At 36.6% G+C, this 19,410-nt stretch overlaps 1 protein-coding gene across 2 annotated transcripts in view; it reads right to left on the bottom strand.

The window, feature by feature from the left end:
* Positions 1 to 19,410, bottom strand: part of LOC114031508 (T-lymphoma invasion and metastasis-inducing protein 2-like) — a 288,383-nt gene that overhangs the window by 231,144 nt on the left and 37,829 nt on the right. For both annotated transcript variants that reach the window (XM_027846621.1, XM_027846622.1), the window contains exon 2: positions 4,205 to 4,249. The gene's annotated coding sequence lies outside the window, so the exon portion shown is untranslated. The remainder of the gene's footprint in view (positions 1 to 4,204; positions 4,250 to 19,410) is intronic.

Raw genomic sequence — 19,410 nt, 5'->3', positions numbered from 1 at the left:
AATAATGTTATAAAAAGATCTCACTTTCAGGTTTGTTTTCAAGAATAGAGACTATCCTAGGTATATAATAATAAGTGGATCATTTTGCCCACTCTAGCATAGGAAGTGTTTAATGCAAACCTCCAACTGCTCTGAAAATTATTCTATTTACCAAAGTATCAAACACAATTTTGAAAAGGAAAAAAAATTCTCATAATAGTATTAAAAACACTGTTAGTCAAGTCAATAATCATTTCAAATTTTGATGTTTTGCTAATCTGACTTCAGACTATAAAACTGGACACAATGGAACTTGCAGCCTTCCTTCAATATTTTGGTGTCCTGCTAACTAAATTCCTATTCAAGTACACCGTATAGATGTGTGTGTGTGTGTGTGTGTGTGCGTGCACCACATATTTTCAAAGAACCTGGGAGTGAAAGATAAGAGGTTTTCTTTTATTTTTTCAATGTAATGGCTTTCTGATCCTAAGTAAAAGTCACTTGCTATTACATTCTTAACCATTATTACATTATTACATTCTTAAGCAGGCACTAAATCTATGACATATTCCTGAAAAATACTCCTGTAAGCCTAATACATAATGGAAATCAATGGGTGAGAAAGACAAAAAAAAAAGTTAGTAAAATTTATACTGATAGCACTTCTATTACTATCCAGCGCCTAGGGGCACCTGTTTTAAAGCCTCACCAGGAGAATCTTATCCAAACAACCCCACTGCAAACAGCTAAATTCACACAAGGGACAACTACTCTGAATTTCTCTCTCTCACCCCATATGTACATACATACATACATACATACATACATATATACATACATACATATATATAAACTAAGATGTCACATGTATTTACTGTATCTGAGGCAACATGATGTATCAATCAATTAAACAAGAAGCATTTATTAAACATTATTATGTGCCAGAATTTGTGCTAAGTGCTAGAGATACAAAGAAAGGAAAAAAAAAACATGGTCCCTGCCCTCAAGAAGCTTACATTCTAATCCAAAGTACAGCTATGTACATAAAAGATATATTCCGTATAACTTAGAGGTGACCTGAGAGGGGAGATACTAATATTGGGGAGTGGGGAGAAAGGTAAAGACCACTTGGAGAAGCTGGGATTTGAGCTGAATCTTGAAGGAAGCTAGGTGAACCACACGGTAGAGATGAGTGGGGAGAGAATTTCAGGCATGGGTGACAGCTAACAAAAAGGCACAAAATTTGGCAATGGACCATTGGAGAAACAGCAAGGAGGTCAGTGTTGCTGGATCATTGAGTGCTATAAAAAGACTTATAAGGTAGAAAAGGGCTGGATTAGGAAAGATTTTTAAAGCCAAACGAAAAATTTTCTATTTGATCCTGGAAGTAATAGGGAGCCAGTGAAGTCTATTGGTGAGAGAGAAGGATGACGTGGTCCAACGTGGCTCCTCCATCTATCACTTTGGCAGCTGAGGGGATGATGAAATGGAGTGGGTTGAGAGTTGAAGCAGGTAAAACAACCAGCAAGCTTTCACAATTATCTAGGAGTAAGGGGATAAGGGTCTGCACCAGGGTTGGACTGTGTGAAGGGAGAGAAGAGAGGAGAGAAGGGGAAATGTAGACGAGATTTTGCAAAGGTAGAAGCAATAGGACTTGGCAATAGATTGAATATGGAGGGTTAAGGATGAGGAGTTAAGAATGAACCCCAAGTTACAAGCCTAGGTGATTGGAAGGATGGTAGTGTCCTTGACAATATTAGGAAAGTTCAGAAAAGGAGAGGGTTTTGGGGTCTAATGAGTTCCATTTTGGACATTCTGAGTTTGAAATACTTACAAGACATCCAGTTATATAGTGGATAAAGCACTAATCTTGAAGTCAGGAATATATGGGTTCAAATCTTGCCTCAGACACTGCTGGACAAGTCACTAAATCCCTCTGGGACTTAGTTTCCTACTCTGTAAAATTAGTGGATTGAAGTAAATAACCCTTTCAGCTATAAATCTAAGATCCTCTATTCTGCCAAATTGCATATGGACCAAAGAATCAACAGGTACTGGAAACTTTAAGAAGGGGTGACAAGAGCAGCTCAAGCTGCCTTGACAGAAATGAGGGAAAAATAGTTTTGTTGACATTCAACCAATAAATAGATTTTTTAAAAGAAAAAAAAAAAACCTCAGCAAAGCTGTTGAATTTTAGCTTTCAGCTAACTTGAAGGCAGAAGATAAAGGGAAGGAGAGTGAGTGTGGAGAATCTCAACATGAAATACTTTCAGTTGAGGACATTGACTAATTTACTAGAAAGCACCTGGCTGTCAGCATACTACTTCTTTTCTCTTTTGCAAAAAATACAGTTTTCCAGTTTGTACCTTGAGTCTAATATCACACTGAAAATGTCACAACTCCTTTAGATGGAGAGGGGAGGGGAGGAAGCCAAGAAATGAAAATTTTCAATATTTTTAATTTAAAAAAAAACTGAAAGATCTTTAGATGAAGGGTACTGTTTGCATGCCATGTTTATTTATAATAAAGTTTGTCATTTTTAAAAAATTAATTTGAAAATAGTTATGCATGAACTAAACTAAACTTGTGAACAAAACAGTTAACTATTTTGCTTTATTCTATTACAGAATTCACCTCTTCTTCCAGTGATCATGGACAAGTCTTCTGTATAATATTTACATTTTTACTCACTCTCACTATGTTTTTTTCCACCACACCCTCTTTGGAATGACTCTAGTCCGAGCCAAGCATAACCCAGCCCAATTCACTCCATGGTAAATGACCACTACAGTGAAATTAACTGATACTAAGCAACATTGATCTCATTTCATCATTCCAAAGATGAAACCAGAGTAGGCAAAAGTTCTATTCAACACAATCAAAAACAAGTTTGAAAAGCCTTTCTCCACCCCCACCAATTTTTTTCCAAAAAGCCTACAAAGAATCATTCTTCTTCTTTTCTCTCCTTTTTGTAACATAACATATCCTGCTTGAGAGACAGTGGAAGTTTGACAGGTTTTAAGAAGCTATTCTTTCACCTTTGCAGACATGAATGCAAATTCTGATTTTGTCCAAGGAGTGAAAATGAGTTTGACAATTGCCTTCCAGTACCCTGTTGGCACTCAGCAGTTGGCAATCTGGGCCCTAAGATCTACATTTTAAAATAAGAGCTTTACCCATGTTAAAAAGCTAGACTGCATCTGTCCACACTATACTTTGCCATCCCAAGTATCTTTCTCCCTCCTGGGGCCACACATTCCCTGACAAAAGGTGAATAGGAAGTTATTCCTATGTTACTGCCTCCATTTTCTCATCATGAATAAATATGTATTATGCTGCTTATGAAAATCTCATCTCTAATTAAAATTGCATTCTCTTAAGATTAGGACCCTACTCTTTCTTACGCTGAATAGCTGCACCTCATTAAATTTATTCTTCTATAACACTCAGCAAATTGTTTCCAATGACTCCATCTGGTCACTAGGCAGAGCTCCTTATAATGACAAAGGCGGGGTAACAGCTCCATTAAAGCTGTGAGTACCACTGACTAATTCCCTGAAGGGATGTGATTATTCTGATCTTAGAATGATGAAGTATTTATCTAAGTAAGGAAACAAATATAAAGACTCATCACAGGAAAACCCCCCAAAAAAGATGAGAAAGTAATTGTAAGTCTAAGAGAAGAAGAAAAGATTATGCATCTTCTTTTATGGGAGACTGGCCCAAGGTCACAGTTATTGTGGAAATTTGATAAAACTTCACAGAGAAGCCCTCTAAAAAAAGTCTTAGTTTAACAGGACTTGAGAATAAATTCAAAGTGCACTGATTTTGGCCAAAGGTCTCTTCATAACAGAAAATTACAAAACAAACTATTGCCAGTACAGGGTAGGGGAAAGGGGAGAACTATTAAAAAACAGGATGAATATAAACTAGATTAAATAGCTGTTATAACCCCACAAGCTAACTATCTCTCTTTACAGCAGAGTCTTTTGTATGCAACTTATCCTTGGCTATATTATTGCTCCCTGAATATGTCACATTAGATAGCTGAATGATATTACTCTGTCAGAAGTTACACTACTCCCCTATTCACATTTTGTTGCTCTGCTTATTTAAAGATGTCCAAGATGAACCTACACAGACCTTCTAACGCTCCAGTCCCACTATATTTTCCACCAGTGTCCAAATAGATAATGGTAAGATACACATTCAATCATATTCTTACCTTAGGGCTCTGCTCTAAGAGGCTGGTCTGTAGGACCTCATGTACCTAGAAGTAGAAAATTATTCTATTTACCAAAGTATCAAACACAATTTTGAAAAGGAAAAAAAATTCTCATAATAGTATTAAAAACACTGTTAGTCAAGTCAATAATCATTTCAAATTTTGATGTTTTGCTAATCTGACTTCAGACTATAAAACTGGACACAATGGAACTTGCAGCCTTCCTTCAATATTTTGGTGTCCTGCTAACTAAATTCCTATTCAAGTACACCGTATAGATGTGTGTGTGTGTGTGTGTGTGTGCGTGCACCACATATTTTCAAAGAACCTAGGAGTGAAAGATAAGAGGTTTTCTTTTATTTTTTTCAATGTAATGGCTTTCTGATCCTAAGTAAAAGTCACTTGCTATTACATTCTTAACCATTCATTGGCCAGCCATCACAGAAATATGACGATGTTCTAAAAGTCATAGTGGCTGGGTGAGGTAAAGCTGGGAAGTTAGGTTGATACCAGACTGTGAAAGCATTCAAAAGCCAGGCTAAGAAGCATGGACTTTAATGGTTTTCTGCCGGGTCACAATTGGCAAATTCTTCCTAAAATAACCAAAATACCTCATTTTGATTTAAACCCATTCCCTTTTGACAGGTAGGTGGTACAGTAGATAGAGTACCAGGCCCGGGGTCAGGAAGACCTGAGTTCAAATTGGCCTTGGATACTTACCATCTGTGTGACATTTGGCAAATCACTTAGCCTGTTTGCCTCAGTTTCCTCATCTGTAAAATGAGGGTAATAGCACCAATATCCCAGAGTTGTTGTGAAGGTCAAATGAGATAATAATTATAAAGCAGTTAGCACAGTGCTGGCACATAGTAAGTGATATAAATGTTAGTTATTATTATTAACTCAACAAATAATATAGCAGCAGAAAATTCAGAGCTGGAAAGTACCTTAAGAGATAATCTAACTCAAACCCTCACTTTAGAGATGAAGGGTCTTTATGCCCAGAGGAGGAAAAATTACTTCGCCTAAGATTCCACAGGTAGTAAATAAAAGAATAGGGATTCAAATTCAGTTCTAAACTTAGTGTTTTTTTTCTACTACACGACATACAGAAAATGTCTGTTCACTCTCCAGCACTCAGGATACTTTAAAATAAATAGCAGGAGTCTGGCTATTTAAGATGAACTCTAAACCATATTCTATGCTAAGTTGGAAAAGGGCTTCAATCTAGGTTCTAGCAAGATTCAATATTTTTCTTTGTTGAACAGTTAAGATGGAGATAGCAGAAAGAAGGGCAGAGGATGGCTGGATGTAGGGAAAAAGTCAACAACTTTTACTCTTTAGCCCAAGGCCCACCCATCCCCCAAATATTAACAAGGAGATGCACAATCTGGGCCACATAAATGGAGAAAGGAAAAGTTGGCATTCTGCCCCTCTCCTTCCCACCCCCAGCCCCTTCAAATCATTGGTACTCTGAAGCAGAATATTCAGAACAAAGGAAACTCTCTCTTCACCAAAAGACTTACAATCTGAAGACAAGAAGGAATAAAGAGCAGGATGAAACCCTGGCCATAGAGGGCAGCTTGGCAGATGGTAGGGCAAAGGACAACAGGAGCTGAAATGCTCAAATTCTTCTCCTATTAACAGGTGGGTTGTGAGGAAGGAGGGGAGAGAGAGAGAGAGAAAGAGAGAGAGAGACAGAGAGACAGAGACAGAGAGAGAGAAACAGAGAGAGAGAGAGACACAGAGAGAGAAACAGAGAGAGACAGAGAGAGAGATAGGGAGAGAGAGGATGGCATAGAGGTCTTTACAAAGTTTGGCACAGAAAAGAAAAATAAAATCTGGCTTTCCTTTCATGACTAGACAAGACCCTGGCAAATGAAAAAGAAGAAAAGAGGAGGTGATTAAGCAGGAAAGAGGAGGAGGAGGAAGAGGAAAAGAAAGAAGATGAGAAGAAGAGAGAAAGCAATAGGAAGAGAAGAGAGAGAAGAAAAGAAAAGGAGAAGGAAGAGCAGGAGAAGGTACGGGCAGCTAGGTGTTGCTATTATTATTAACGGGAGGAAGTTTGGACCTGTAACCTTACTCTGACATATACTAGCTGTGGGACGCTGGGCAAGTCATTTAACTCATAGGTGATCTAGACACCTCTCCACGTCTGTAAACTGAAGTAAAGGTCCTGGCCAACACTGGCAGTTGTTTCTTTATCCATGAGTTTCCTATACCAATGAAAATATGGGTCCAGATCTTTTCATATTAATAACAATAGCAACTTATCATTATATAGTGTTATAAATTTTTCAAAGTACTTTCCTCACAACAACTCTGTAAGGTAGGTGGTGCAGGTATTATACTATCCCCACTTTATAGGTAAGAAAACTTGACCTCAGAAATTAAAAGCCTTGTCCATGGTCAAGGCTTCGTTGAAGGCTTTAGGAAAGCATAATGTTAAAAAAGATTTCTTTCAGGGAGACACATACTCGGTGATTTTTTTTAAAACTTAAAAACACTATATTCTTAAACTTTCAAGTTTTATTGATACCTTTCAGTAAGAGAGAGGTAGACAGTTGAGCTCCTTCCTGGTTTCTATTTTGGAAGGAAATTGCCTGGGGAGGGAACAGGGGGGATGAGTGGGTGACCTGGGGCTTTAGAAAAATCTAACCAAGAAAGCACTAATTCTAAACATCTGGGCTGAGATTTAACCCAGGTCACAGCAGGGTTGACAACTTTGTGCAATTCTGCCTCATTTCTAAAAATTCACACACAAGTCAATCATCATTGGTCCTCTTCTGACTGTTGATCCACCAGTCCATCCACTATTCTATGCTGGCATTTTTCACCAAAAAAAAAAGCCTAAAGAGCCAGGATCTCCATATGAAGAGTTTTTCTTTCTTGAATTACTTAGATATATACATTTAAAAAAACTTTAGGGATGGCTAAAGAAAGGTATCTTTGAAAAAATTGCTTATCAGTAATACTAAAAATGGATTTTTGACACAGAGAAATTAAAATTCATTTGTAAAGGTGTAAATATTAGTGTCTCAGGATAATTATGCACAAGTTACTATTTCAGTATCATTTCAACCATTCCTGGGCTCAAATGCATTAGTTACAGCACTGTATGTGTATCATGGTTTCCCAGAACCAATTACCATTAAATTAGTGATCCATTTTTATTTACTAAGGTCATGAAATTTTGATTAGCCTGTTTTTCTCCGAGACATTTTTATAGGTTTATTTTAGGACTTTCTCAGTTTTAATTTTCCTGGTTATTTATAAGAACTAACAAGTTGAGTGAGTTCTATTTAAAAATTCAATTTAATTAAATTGAAATATTAGTTAAATGGCTATTCTGTGCAAGGACACAAAGGGATATAAATGCAAGGGATACAAAGATGAGTAACACACAAGTCCCTGTATTTAAAGAGCTGGCCATCACTTTGGGAAGATGTCAGGGACACAGATAGCTATAAATGAAAATGGAGGATGATTAAGAACACAGAGGATCATTAGAAGGTAGCTTAGAAGTTATCTAAGTCCAATCTCCTGTTTTATTGATGAAGAAAATAAAGTCCAACAATGTTAAGTGACTTGTCCGTGATCTTACAGGGTTGTAAGCATCAGATCTAGAGATCAAGCTCCAATCCTTTAAATCCAAATTCAGCTTTCTTTCCATTGCACCATGCTGATTCCCCAGTCAGACTTGAGTAGCTAATCCAATCCTTTGTTCACCTACCGTGCCTAGGAAAATGTTGATCAAAATAGGCTTTAAATTTAACTATGGAATTTCGGAATTTGAAGGAATATCAGGAGCCATCCCATTGAACATATACCTTGAAAAGGAATCCCGTCTACAATACAGCATACAAGTGGTCATCCAGACTCTGTTTAAAAAGCCCCTAAGAAAGGGGCAACCCACAACCTCCAAGGACAGCTAATTACACTTTTGGATAACCCTAATTGTTAGGAAGTTTTTTCCTTAGTTCCTATTTTGGAAGGAAATTGCCTGGGTAGGGAGCAGGGAGGCAACTGGGTGACCTGGGGCTCTAGACAATCTCACCAAGAAAGCAGTTTTTTAACTGGGAAATATCATATGTACATAAGCATTACTCTTGTAAATAACAATGTCCTTCAGTTTGCCACTTGTGTGATCTTGTACGTATTTCATAAAGTCCCTGACACTCAGTTTCTTCATCTGTAAAATGAAGGGAATTAGATTAGATAACCTCTAAGGTACTGTCCAACTCTAAATCTGTGATCCTAAGTCAATTATAGAAGAAATGCCGCTCGGTGAAATATAATCATCCTCCAATTATCCATGTGTGATTACGCGTATGAAGTTTGCTAAGTCATTACCCTATCACCCAAATAGGGTTGACTTTTTCCCTATAATATTTTTAGGTTATCATGAATGTTTTTTAAATAACTTTTATTCATGCCTTTTTAAATGTTGTGGTCATTTCTGGATCTCTCTGTGTCACTCTCTCCCTCCTTTCCTCTCCTTTCCCCCTCACTATCTTTCCCTCTTCACACATACATAAGATCCCTAACATTTAACAAAGGGAAACAATTAAGGAAAAACAACCAACAAAATACCTAAATCTAACAGTATAGACAACCCCCCCTCCATATTCCTCCTCCTCAGAGATGCCTGCTTATCTCTTCTCTGGAGTTAAAACTAGCAATGACAACCAGCCACACCCTGGTTTCCTTTTGGTGTTTTGTCACTATGAATACTGTTCTGATTCTGCTTAATTCATGCTGCATCAGTTCAGTTTTTCCAAGTTTCTCTGACTTCTTCATATTTGTTATGTTTAAAGCCATAACAATATCCCTTTATAATCATTATCACAATTTATTCTGGTGCCTAGTCAAGATGCACTCATTTTGTTTCCAGTTTCGCTACCACAAAAGTGCTCCTACGAATATTTTAATATACAAGTAGCTGTATTTCTACTTTTGACTTCCTTGGGAAATTTACCCAGCAATGAGATTTCTGGGTCAAAGAGCATAAACCTTTTACTCCAGAATTACAAGGTGTTTTGGTTTTTTTTTAAGAATGGCTAAATCCGCCAATAGTGCATTAGTGCACCTGTACTTCCATCTCTTATCATCCTTGTCAATTTGCCAAGTATAAGGTAAAACCTCAGAATTACTGTAATTTGCATTGCTCCAAATCACTAATAATCTTTTATATGGATTTTATAGCATACAATTCTTCTTTTTTAAAACTTTATCCATTTCCTTGGAAAAATTCTAAAACTTTTTGATAGTTACAATTGGGATAAACTTTCCCCTACTCTGACCTTAAGAACTAACATGCATTTTACCCATCAGTGGATATCATGGCTGGGAACAGGAGTTGGTATGGGGGACTTCTCAAGAACTCCTTCTGCCAGTGCAGATTGACATCTTCTCGGAAACTGAGAGTCTTGAAAATTTCCTAGAAAACTGACAGGTTAAGTCATTTGTTCAGGACCACACAGTCAGTATTTGTCAGAGATGGGACTTATTTCCAGGGCTTTCTAGTTCTAAGGGAATATCTCTATAATACCAAAAATATAACAATTCACATTGATTCAACACTTTAAGCTATGCTAAGTACAGTCCTCTCATGACTCTGAAGGGAGAAAGTACAAGAACTATTATGCCCATTTTTCAATAAGGAAACCCAGACCCTGAAAGGTTAAATTATCTGCCCACAATCACAAAGATAGTAACTCTTTAAGGTAAGATTTGAACCCAGGTCTCCTGACTCCAAGTCTTGCGATCTACAATGGCATACTGCCTATCAATAATATTGTGGGCAGCATACCATCCAGCTTGAAAGATACGTAGCAGTCATCTGGTCTGTAGTAATTCCATAGATGAGATCTCGCATATTCAAAATTATTTTAGGGTACGAGGGGGTGATGATATCATAGTGCATTGCCATACTTCTCAGGTTCTCTGAGGGACAAACATACCCAATCTCAAGACTTCAGTCTGATGCTAGCTCATTATATACACATATATATGTGTGTGTGTGTGTGTGTGTGTATGTGTGTGTGTGTACACTGAATATATACTATATATGAAACTATACCATATACTATATATAGTATGTATTATTATAATATATAGTATACTATATTATACTAATATATACAGTAGCTCATAACCTTATTTCTACATATAGCATTATGCATATGTATATATATGCTATATAATATTACATAGAGTATTATTTTAGCATATAATGTATATTATAGGTATATAGTATATAAATTATATATACTCTAGAACAGGGGTGGGGAACCTGCAGCCTCAAGGCCACAGTATACTATATGTTATATATAGTATATATTTTGTATATGTTCTATATGACTCTATCCTATAGAGTAATAGTATATCATATTTACTGTATAATACTATATATAATTTATGTAGTATATTATATATACTATATAAACTATAGTTTATAGAGTAGTATATAATATATCCTTTATGATAAAAGCAGTTTATATAGTTTATACAATGCTAATACTATATAATATATGCTACATAAAGCATACATACTTATATAACATACATTAATAAACTACATAAACTGTGTATGTATACTAATATATATTTTTACTAATACTACAGTATTAGTATAGTATATGCTACATAAACTATAATATTATATAGTATATATCATATACTACTCTGTAGTATATATAATATTACAATATAGCATAATAATAAAATATATATAGTGCTTATATGTGCCAGTCACTGTGATCCTCACAATGACCCTGGAAAGTAGGCGCTATTATAATTCCCATTTTACAGATGAGCAAACTGAGGCAAACAGAGGTGAAATGACTTGCCCAGGATCACACAGCTAGTTAGTTATCTGAGGTCACATTTGAACTTGGGTCTTCCTAACTCCAGGTCTGATTCTCCATACACTGAATTACACAGATGCCTATCATACAAAGGAGTGTTATTCAGAAAGTACTTAGAATGCAAAATTTCATAACAATTTACTCTGAGCCCCCATTCAGGTTTATAAAAACCTGAGAAACTTCTTTTTTCCCCAAAAACTCCCTCTTCTATCTCAGATAAACTCCAGTCTCACAGGCTTAGAGACAAACATTAGTGTTCCCACCTCTATAACTCATTAACAGCAACAAGGTAAAAACACACAGACAAATTTCTCAACAATTTATCTGCTACGAGAGTGGTCACAGATAGACCTGCCTCTCCTTGCAAATACCTGCCAGTGCAGATTCCTCCAAAACACTGGGGCCTCAGTCCAGTGTGGGTGGATGATGCTCAAAGTCTCTCAGGAATTTTCCACAGAGAATAGGCCTTATTCTCTCACAAATGTCTCTTCAGCCTGTCTCTGACAGGACAGTTAACTCTCCAAACTTCTTCAGGAAAGAATTTCTCTTCGTCTTCTCTCAGGACCTCCCACAAACTCCAAAGAGGATGGTTAACTAACCTGTAATCACTAAGATTCTATCCCCCTCTCTTAAGAGCATAGTAATGATATTTAGGGTCTCTTCAAGAAGGGCTATTTGAGCTGTGGTTATACATAAAATGATATGGCTATGAAACTTAAAGTGTGTGTATTTACATACGTGTGTGAGAGAGAGAGATAGGTGTTAACTTCCGTTGGGAGCAGAATTTTAGCACCATGCCTTCTTCCCTCTCAAGGGTTATCAAAGCTGCCTGAATAATTTCCAAATGAGCAAACACTAGAATAAGAAGCTGAGTTTGTTTGATATGGACCACAGCCAAGCCCAGAAAGAGTGCTCTTATGGCTCATCTTGACACTAGGACAACCTGGGCCCCAACGAGAATAAAGATTCCCTGACAACAAAGACTGTCAAGCAAAGGCTAGAGGACCAATCGTCTGGGCTATTAAACAAAGGATTCTTCTTCTGGTACATGTTGGACTTCTGGGGCCTCTTCCAAACAGTAGATTTTATGATTCAAAATCAAAGGAACACAAAAGTGGCCTTTCCAATGCTAAAGAAGAGCACCAGAAAACCAGGAAACAAGGAAAATTCCAAAACCGGTTTGACCTGATTTGCCCTTGAAGATGACATGCCAAAGATCCAATATATGTGTGATTCACAAAGACCACCTAAATGATTGGTTGGTCCCGTCATTTAAAATTTTTACAATATAACAGTTTACTTTACTCTAAAGACAAGAAATTTAATGAAACATGATCTATCTACTGCAAATTTCTTTAGTTTATATATAAAAATTGACATTTTATATTTTCACAGTTCCATACACTACAAGATGTTGCTCTGTTACCCATACTGACTGCAGAGTCAAAATGGAGAAATGGACCATAAAATCGCCGAGTTTGTCAAAGACTGCAAATTAGGACCCAATTCCTCATTACTCTCAATAACGATTTTTCACCTAAATGATCTTGGCAATTACTTCAAGTCTCTAATTCATTTGTGTGGACAGGGTTTTAATTATTAACAGCTAATGTCACTTATGAAAGAGATCTATGTAAGTATCCTTATTCTACAACTAAGTAAGCAGATGAAGTGATTTGTTCCATGTCTCACATACAGTGAGTGGGAGGTTCAGATATGGCTATGATTAAACTGCTCAAAACTTTCATTCCTGTGCTCGGAGATGGAAACAGGTTCATACATGCATAATGATAGACCTGTGCAAGAAAAATATTCACCAGAAAACTTGACAATTAAATATTTAAGCAAAATCAATCAGATTGTTCCATCTAAAAAACACAATTATCTTTTTTCATTAGACCTTAAGGAAGAAATCAATGCATGCTTTGGTCACAAACACACATCTTTATTTATTACAGCTCTTTAAAATAGTTTTTTACTATATTACTTTGGACCAAACCTTTGATTTCACTGATATAGGGAACTATATCTTTCTACTGTATCTTTTCTACTCTCCCATACTCAAAGAGTAAGCCATTACAATTGAGTAAAGGTGTTTTTTTTTTAAATCAGTAAAACTAACCAACATTATCAAAAATGCAATATCCCACACTTGAATTCAAACGTGCTCCCCAACAGTATTCAACTCAATGATGAGGAATGTGTGCTACAATAAAGTTGGTGGAACATCTTCTCATATGTCTTCTTTGGATCAAACATGGTCATTATACTTTTACAGGGTTCAATTTTGATTGTTTTGTTGTTTACTTCCATTCCATTTATACTGCTGTAACCATTGTACATATTGGTTTGTTTGTTTTTTCTGGTTCAACTTATTGTACTTTCTATCAGTTCTATAAATCTTACCATACTTCTCTAAATTCATCACATGCATCATTTCTTACAACAAAGTAATATTCCCTTTACAATCCCATACTACCTTCCTGTTCAGCCATTCCTCAATCAATGGGCATTCCTCTACCCCCGTTTTTGCTGTTACAAATGCTGCTATAATTGTTTTTGGTGTGTAAATGGGGGCTTTATTTTTGTCACTAACCATCCCTTCCTTTTTGTGGCCTCAAGGCCACATGCGGTCCTCAAATATGGCCTTTTGACTGAATCCAAATTTCACAAATCAAATCCCCTTAATAAAAAGATTTATTCTGTAAAATTTGGACTCCGTCAAAAGGTCACACACAAGGACCTAGAAGGCCACATGTGGTCTCAAGACCACAGGTTCCCCACCCATGGTCTAGACATTTTAGTCACTTGATTTGCATAGTTCTAAATTGTTTTCCAGAATTATTGGACTAATTCGTACCTCTACCAACAATTCATGAGTGTATACATCCTTCCATGACTCCTCCAAAACTGTCTATTCTCACCTTTTTCCATTTTTCACTCATTTTCTGACTATGAGATGAAACCTCAAATTTGTTTCAATTTGCCTTTCTATTATTTTAAGTGATCTGGAACATTCTTTCATGTGGTTGTGTTAAAAACATATAATTCTGGGAATAACATAATCAGTTAGGTATAGAAATCTAACTTGCGTTATAGGCAGTAGGAAGGAAAAGGGGAGAGAAAAGGAAGGGGGGATAGGAGGAAGGGAAGAAGTAGTAAGAGTAAAGGGGAAGAAAAGGAAGGGGGCTAATAGAAGGGAGGTGGGACTTAGTGAGACGGTCATCAAAAACAAAATACTACTGAGGAGGGAAAGGGAGAAAGGAAAAAGAAAAGCATAAACAGGAGGAATATAGGATGGAGAGAAAGACAGAGATAATAATCATAACTGTGAATGTAAATGGGATGAACTCTCCCATAAAATGGAAAGGGATAGCAGAATGGATTAAAAACCATAATCCTACAATATGTTGTTTACAGGAAACACATCTGAAACAGGAACTCACACAGGGTAAAGGTAAAAGGCTGGAGCATAATTTATTATGCTTCAGCTGAAGTAAAAAAAAGCAGGAGTAGCAATCCTGATCTCAGACAAAGCAAAAGCAAAAAAAGATCTTATCAAAAGAGATAAGGAAGGAAACTATATCCTGCTAAAAGGCACCACAGACAATGAAGTAATATCATTACTAAACATATATGCAGCAAATGGTATAGCATCCAAATTCTTAGAAGAGTTACAGGAGGAAATAGACAGCAAAACTATACTAGTGGGGGACCTCAACCTCCCCCTCTCTGAACTAGATAAATCCAACCACAAAATAAATAAGAAAGAAGTTAAGGAGGTGAATAGAATTTTAGAAAAGTTAGGTATGGCAGATCTCTGAGAAAACTGAATGGGTTAGCTTTAGCAATAAGAGAAGAAAACGAAATTGAAGGTATTAGAATAGGCAAAGAAGAAACAAAGCTATCACTCTTTGCAGCTGACATGATGATATACTTAGAGAATCCTAGAGAAGCAAGTAAAAATCTACTTGAAGTAATAAACAACTTTAGCAAAGTTGCAGACTATAAAATAAACCCACATAAATCATCAGCATTTCTATATATTACCAACACAGCCCAACAGCAAGAGATAGAAAAGGAAATTCCATTTAATGTTACTGTAGACATTATAAAATATTTAGGAGTATACCTACCAAAACAAACCCAGGAACTATATGAACACATATAGTTCCTTTGTGTGAAACGCTTTTCACACAAATAAAGTCAGATCTAAATAATTGGAAAAACATCAGTTGCTCACAGGTAGCCCAAGCTAATATAATAAAAATGACAATTCTATCTAAGCTAATTTACTTATTCAGTGCCATACCAATCAAACTACCAAAAATTATTTTATAGAGTTAGAAAAAATAATAACAAGATTCATTTGGTATAACAAAAGGTCCAGAATATCAAGGGAACTAATGAAAAGAAACACAGGGGAAGGTAGCCTAGCCATTCCTGGTCTTAAATTGTATTATAAAGCAGCAATCATCAAAACTCCTCGGTACTGGCTAAGAAATAGAGTAGTGGATCAGTGGAATAGGTTAAGTATGCAAGACACCATAGTCAATGACTACAGTAATCTATTATTTGATAAACCCAAAGATCTCAGCTTCTGGGATAAGAAGCCATTCTTTGACAAAAACTGCTGGGAAAACTGGAAAAGAGCATGGCAGAAACTAGGCATAGATCAAAATCTCACACCATATACCAAAATAAAGTCAAAATGGGTTCATGATTTAGATATAAAGGCTGATACTGTAAGAAAACTGGGAGAGCAAGGAATAGTTTACCTATCAGATTTATGTAGAACAGAAGAATTCATGACCAAACAGGAGATAGAGAACATTACAAAATGCAAAATCGATAACTTTGATTACATTAAATTGAAAAGTTTTTGCACAAACTAAGCCAATGCAACCAAGATTAGAAGGAAAGTAGAAAATTGGGAAAGAGTTTTTACAACCTATCTCTCTGATAAGAGCCTCGTTTCTAAAATATATAGAGAATTAAGTCAAATTTATAAGAATGCAGGTCATTCTCCAATTGATGAATGGTCAAAGGATATGAACAGGCAGTTCTCTAGATGAAAAAATTAAAGCCATCTATAGTCATATGAGAAAATGCTCTAAATCACTATTGATTAGAGAAATGCAAATCAAAACAACTCTGAGGTATCACATCACTCCTATCAGACTGGCCAACATGAGAAAACAAGAAAATGATAAATGTTGGAGAAGATGTGGGAAAATTAGAACACTAATGCACTGATGGTGGAGTTGTGAAATCATCCAACCATTTTGAGAACAATTTGGAACTATGCCCAAAGGGCTATAAAAATGTGCATATCCTTTGACCCAGCAATAGCACTTCTAGGGCTATATCCCAAAGAGATCATACAAATGGGAAAAGGACCCACATGTACAAAAATGTTCATAGCAGCTCTTTTTGTGGTGGCAAAAAATTGGAAATTGAAATGATGCCCATCAATTGGGGAATGGCTGAACAAGTTGTGGTATATGAATGTAATGGAATACTATTGTGCTATAAGAATGATGAACAGGCAGACTTCAGAAAAACCTGGAAAGACTTGTATGGTCTGATGCTGGGTGAAGTGAGCAGAACCAGGAGAATGTTGTACATAGTAACAGCCACATTGTGCGATGACTAATATTGACAGACTTAGCCCTTCTCAGCAATACAAGGATCTAAGACATCTCCAAAGGCCTCATGATGTAAAATGCTATCCACATCCAAAGAAAGAACTATGGAGTTTGAAGGCGGATTGAAGCATACTATTTGCTATTTTTTCCTTCTGTTTTGTTTTGTTTCTTCTTTCTGATGGTACCTCCTATTGGTTCTAATTCTTCCTTACAACATCGCTAATGTGAAAATATGGTTAATAGGAATATATATGTATAGCATATATCAGATTGCATGCCATCTTGGGAAAGGAGGGAGGGAGGGAGAGGGAGAAAAATTTAAAACTCAAAAGCTTATGGAAGTGATTGTTGATAAATCAAAATAAGTTAATAAAAATATGGGGCAATAAAAAAATGTACAATTCTTCATTTAAAAACTGTTCATATCCTTTGACCACTTCTATGCAGGGAAGTAGCTTTTGGTTTTACATATTTCTCTTACTGTTCAGTTATTTTTCAGTCATGTCTGACTCTCTGTGACCCCATTTGGATTTTTCTTGGCAAAGATACTGCAGTGATTTGCCATTTTCTTCTCCAACTCATTTTACAGATGAGGAAACTGAGGCAAACAGGGTTAAATGACTTGTCCAAGGCCCCCCTGCTAGTAAGTATCTGAGGCCAAATTGAACTCAGGAAAATGAGTCTTCCTGACTCCAGGCCCAGTACTCTATCTACTATGCTCAGCTGCTTAAATATCTTAGATATCAGACCCATATCTCATACAAAAATTTTTCCAATTCACTAGTTCCGTTCTCATCCTAGTTGCATACACTTTGTTCATACGACAATTTTTCAATTTCTTTTTTTTCCTATTTAACACTCATTTTTATTTTTTTAATTTTTTATTAATTTATTTGATTTATCAATGATCACTGCCATATGCTTTTGACTTTAAAATTTTTCTCCCCCTTACAATTTTTCAATTTCATGCAACTGGAAATATATTTTGTCATCACCTACATTCCTTGATTGGCTAAGAAGTTACCCCCTAGCCATAGTTGTGAAATATACCTGTTCAGGTTATAATAACAACAATAACTATAATAACTAACATTTATATAGAGCTTATTATGTGACAAACACTGTGTTACAAATATTATTTCATTTGATCCTCACAACAACTCTAGGAGGCAGTGCCATTTTACAGATGAGGAAACTGAGGCTAACAGAGGATAAGTGATTTGTCCAGGGTCATATAGCTACTAAGTATCTGAGGCTATATTTGAACTGAGGTCTTCCTGACTCCAGACCCAGTACTTTATCCACTGTGCCACCTAGCTGCCCAATAATTGAATTTTTTATATTATCTTTAGCATTCAGGTCCCATATCTATTTTAAGTTTATTGATGTAAGTTCAGTATTCCCAACAATTCTCATCATATAGATCATTCTTACCTGGATCATTTATGTTTTCCATTGTGCTGTCTGGAATGCCTGCTCTACAGGTAACAAACTAGTTTTCATCTTAAACTTTTTCCTTTCTCATACCTTCTGTCTTCTGGCTTCCGTTGAGATCTGGTTCCCTTCTAATGACACAGCCTTCCTTTCTACCTCAGCCACACTTTCACTTATTCCCCTGACTCACTGGTCAAAGTATTAGAGATGAACACTCCTTGCTCCCCATCGCCACTTCCAGACTCTACTTCTACCGCCATTAATTACTCCATAGCCTCTACTCCTTTAAGTTCATATAACCTATATCTACTACCCAATCAAAATTCTATTAGTTGTTGTATACAGACCTCCTGGACACTCACCCTTTTTCTTTAATGAGTTCAGGGGTTGGTTCACAATCTTTTTCTTCTCCTCTAGCTCTCATTCTAGGAGACTTCAACATACATACTGAAATTCCCTAAAATACCTTAAACTCCCAATTCCTCAACTGGATCATTTCCCATGTCCTTCACCCTAATGCAGTTGCACAAAGAGCTGATCACACATTTAATCTTGCCATCACCCACAAATGCATCACTTTCACATTCATGAACTCTGATATTCATTTATCTGGTAACAATCTGTTTCATTCCACCTCTCCTTCTGCCCTGCATCCCCAAAACCTGATCTTCATCTCAGCATGACCTCCATTCCCTTGAGACCTCCATTCTTTCCCAAGCTATCACTCCTGCACTGACTACACTCTCCTCTATTCCCCATCTTCACCCCACTGGCAAACTAGTTCAACCCTACACTGTCTTCTCTTGAGTCTCTAGTCCCCACATCCTATCAACAATCTTGACTTGGCAAGCTTCAGCCTTGGATTCATGCCTTCACTCCTCCCAAATGCTGTTGAACTAAGATGGAGAAAAATCACAAAAGTGTACTGAATGGACCCACTACAAATTTATGTTCTATAATCTCAAATGGACTCTTGCTGTATCAAAACAATCCTTTTACACTTCCCTGCTTGACTCACCATTTCACTCAACACAAATGCTCTTTCCAAGCTTTGTCATTTCTCCTTACACCTCCCATGGCTCCCCCTCTGCCCACCCTCCAGCTGAGAACTTTGTCTCATTTTTCACTGAGAAAATTGTTATGGAGAGCTCCTTTTTGATCCCCTCCTCATTTCAAATCCCTCAGATGCCTTCTGCCACCTTTCCTCCTTCATCCTTCTCACATGAAGAGATGGCCCTTCTCCTCGTCCAGGCAA

The sequence above is a fragment of the Vombatus ursinus genome, unplaced genomic scaffold, assembly GCF_900497805.2.
Source record: "Vombatus ursinus unplaced genomic scaffold, bare-nosed wombat genome assembly UNPS02015175.1, whole genome shotgun sequence".
Lineage (NCBI taxonomy): Eukaryota > Metazoa > Chordata > Mammalia > Diprotodontia > Vombatidae > Vombatus > Vombatus ursinus.
Note: the sequence above shows the minus strand (reverse complement) of the source record. Positions and strands in the feature narration are given on the sequence as shown.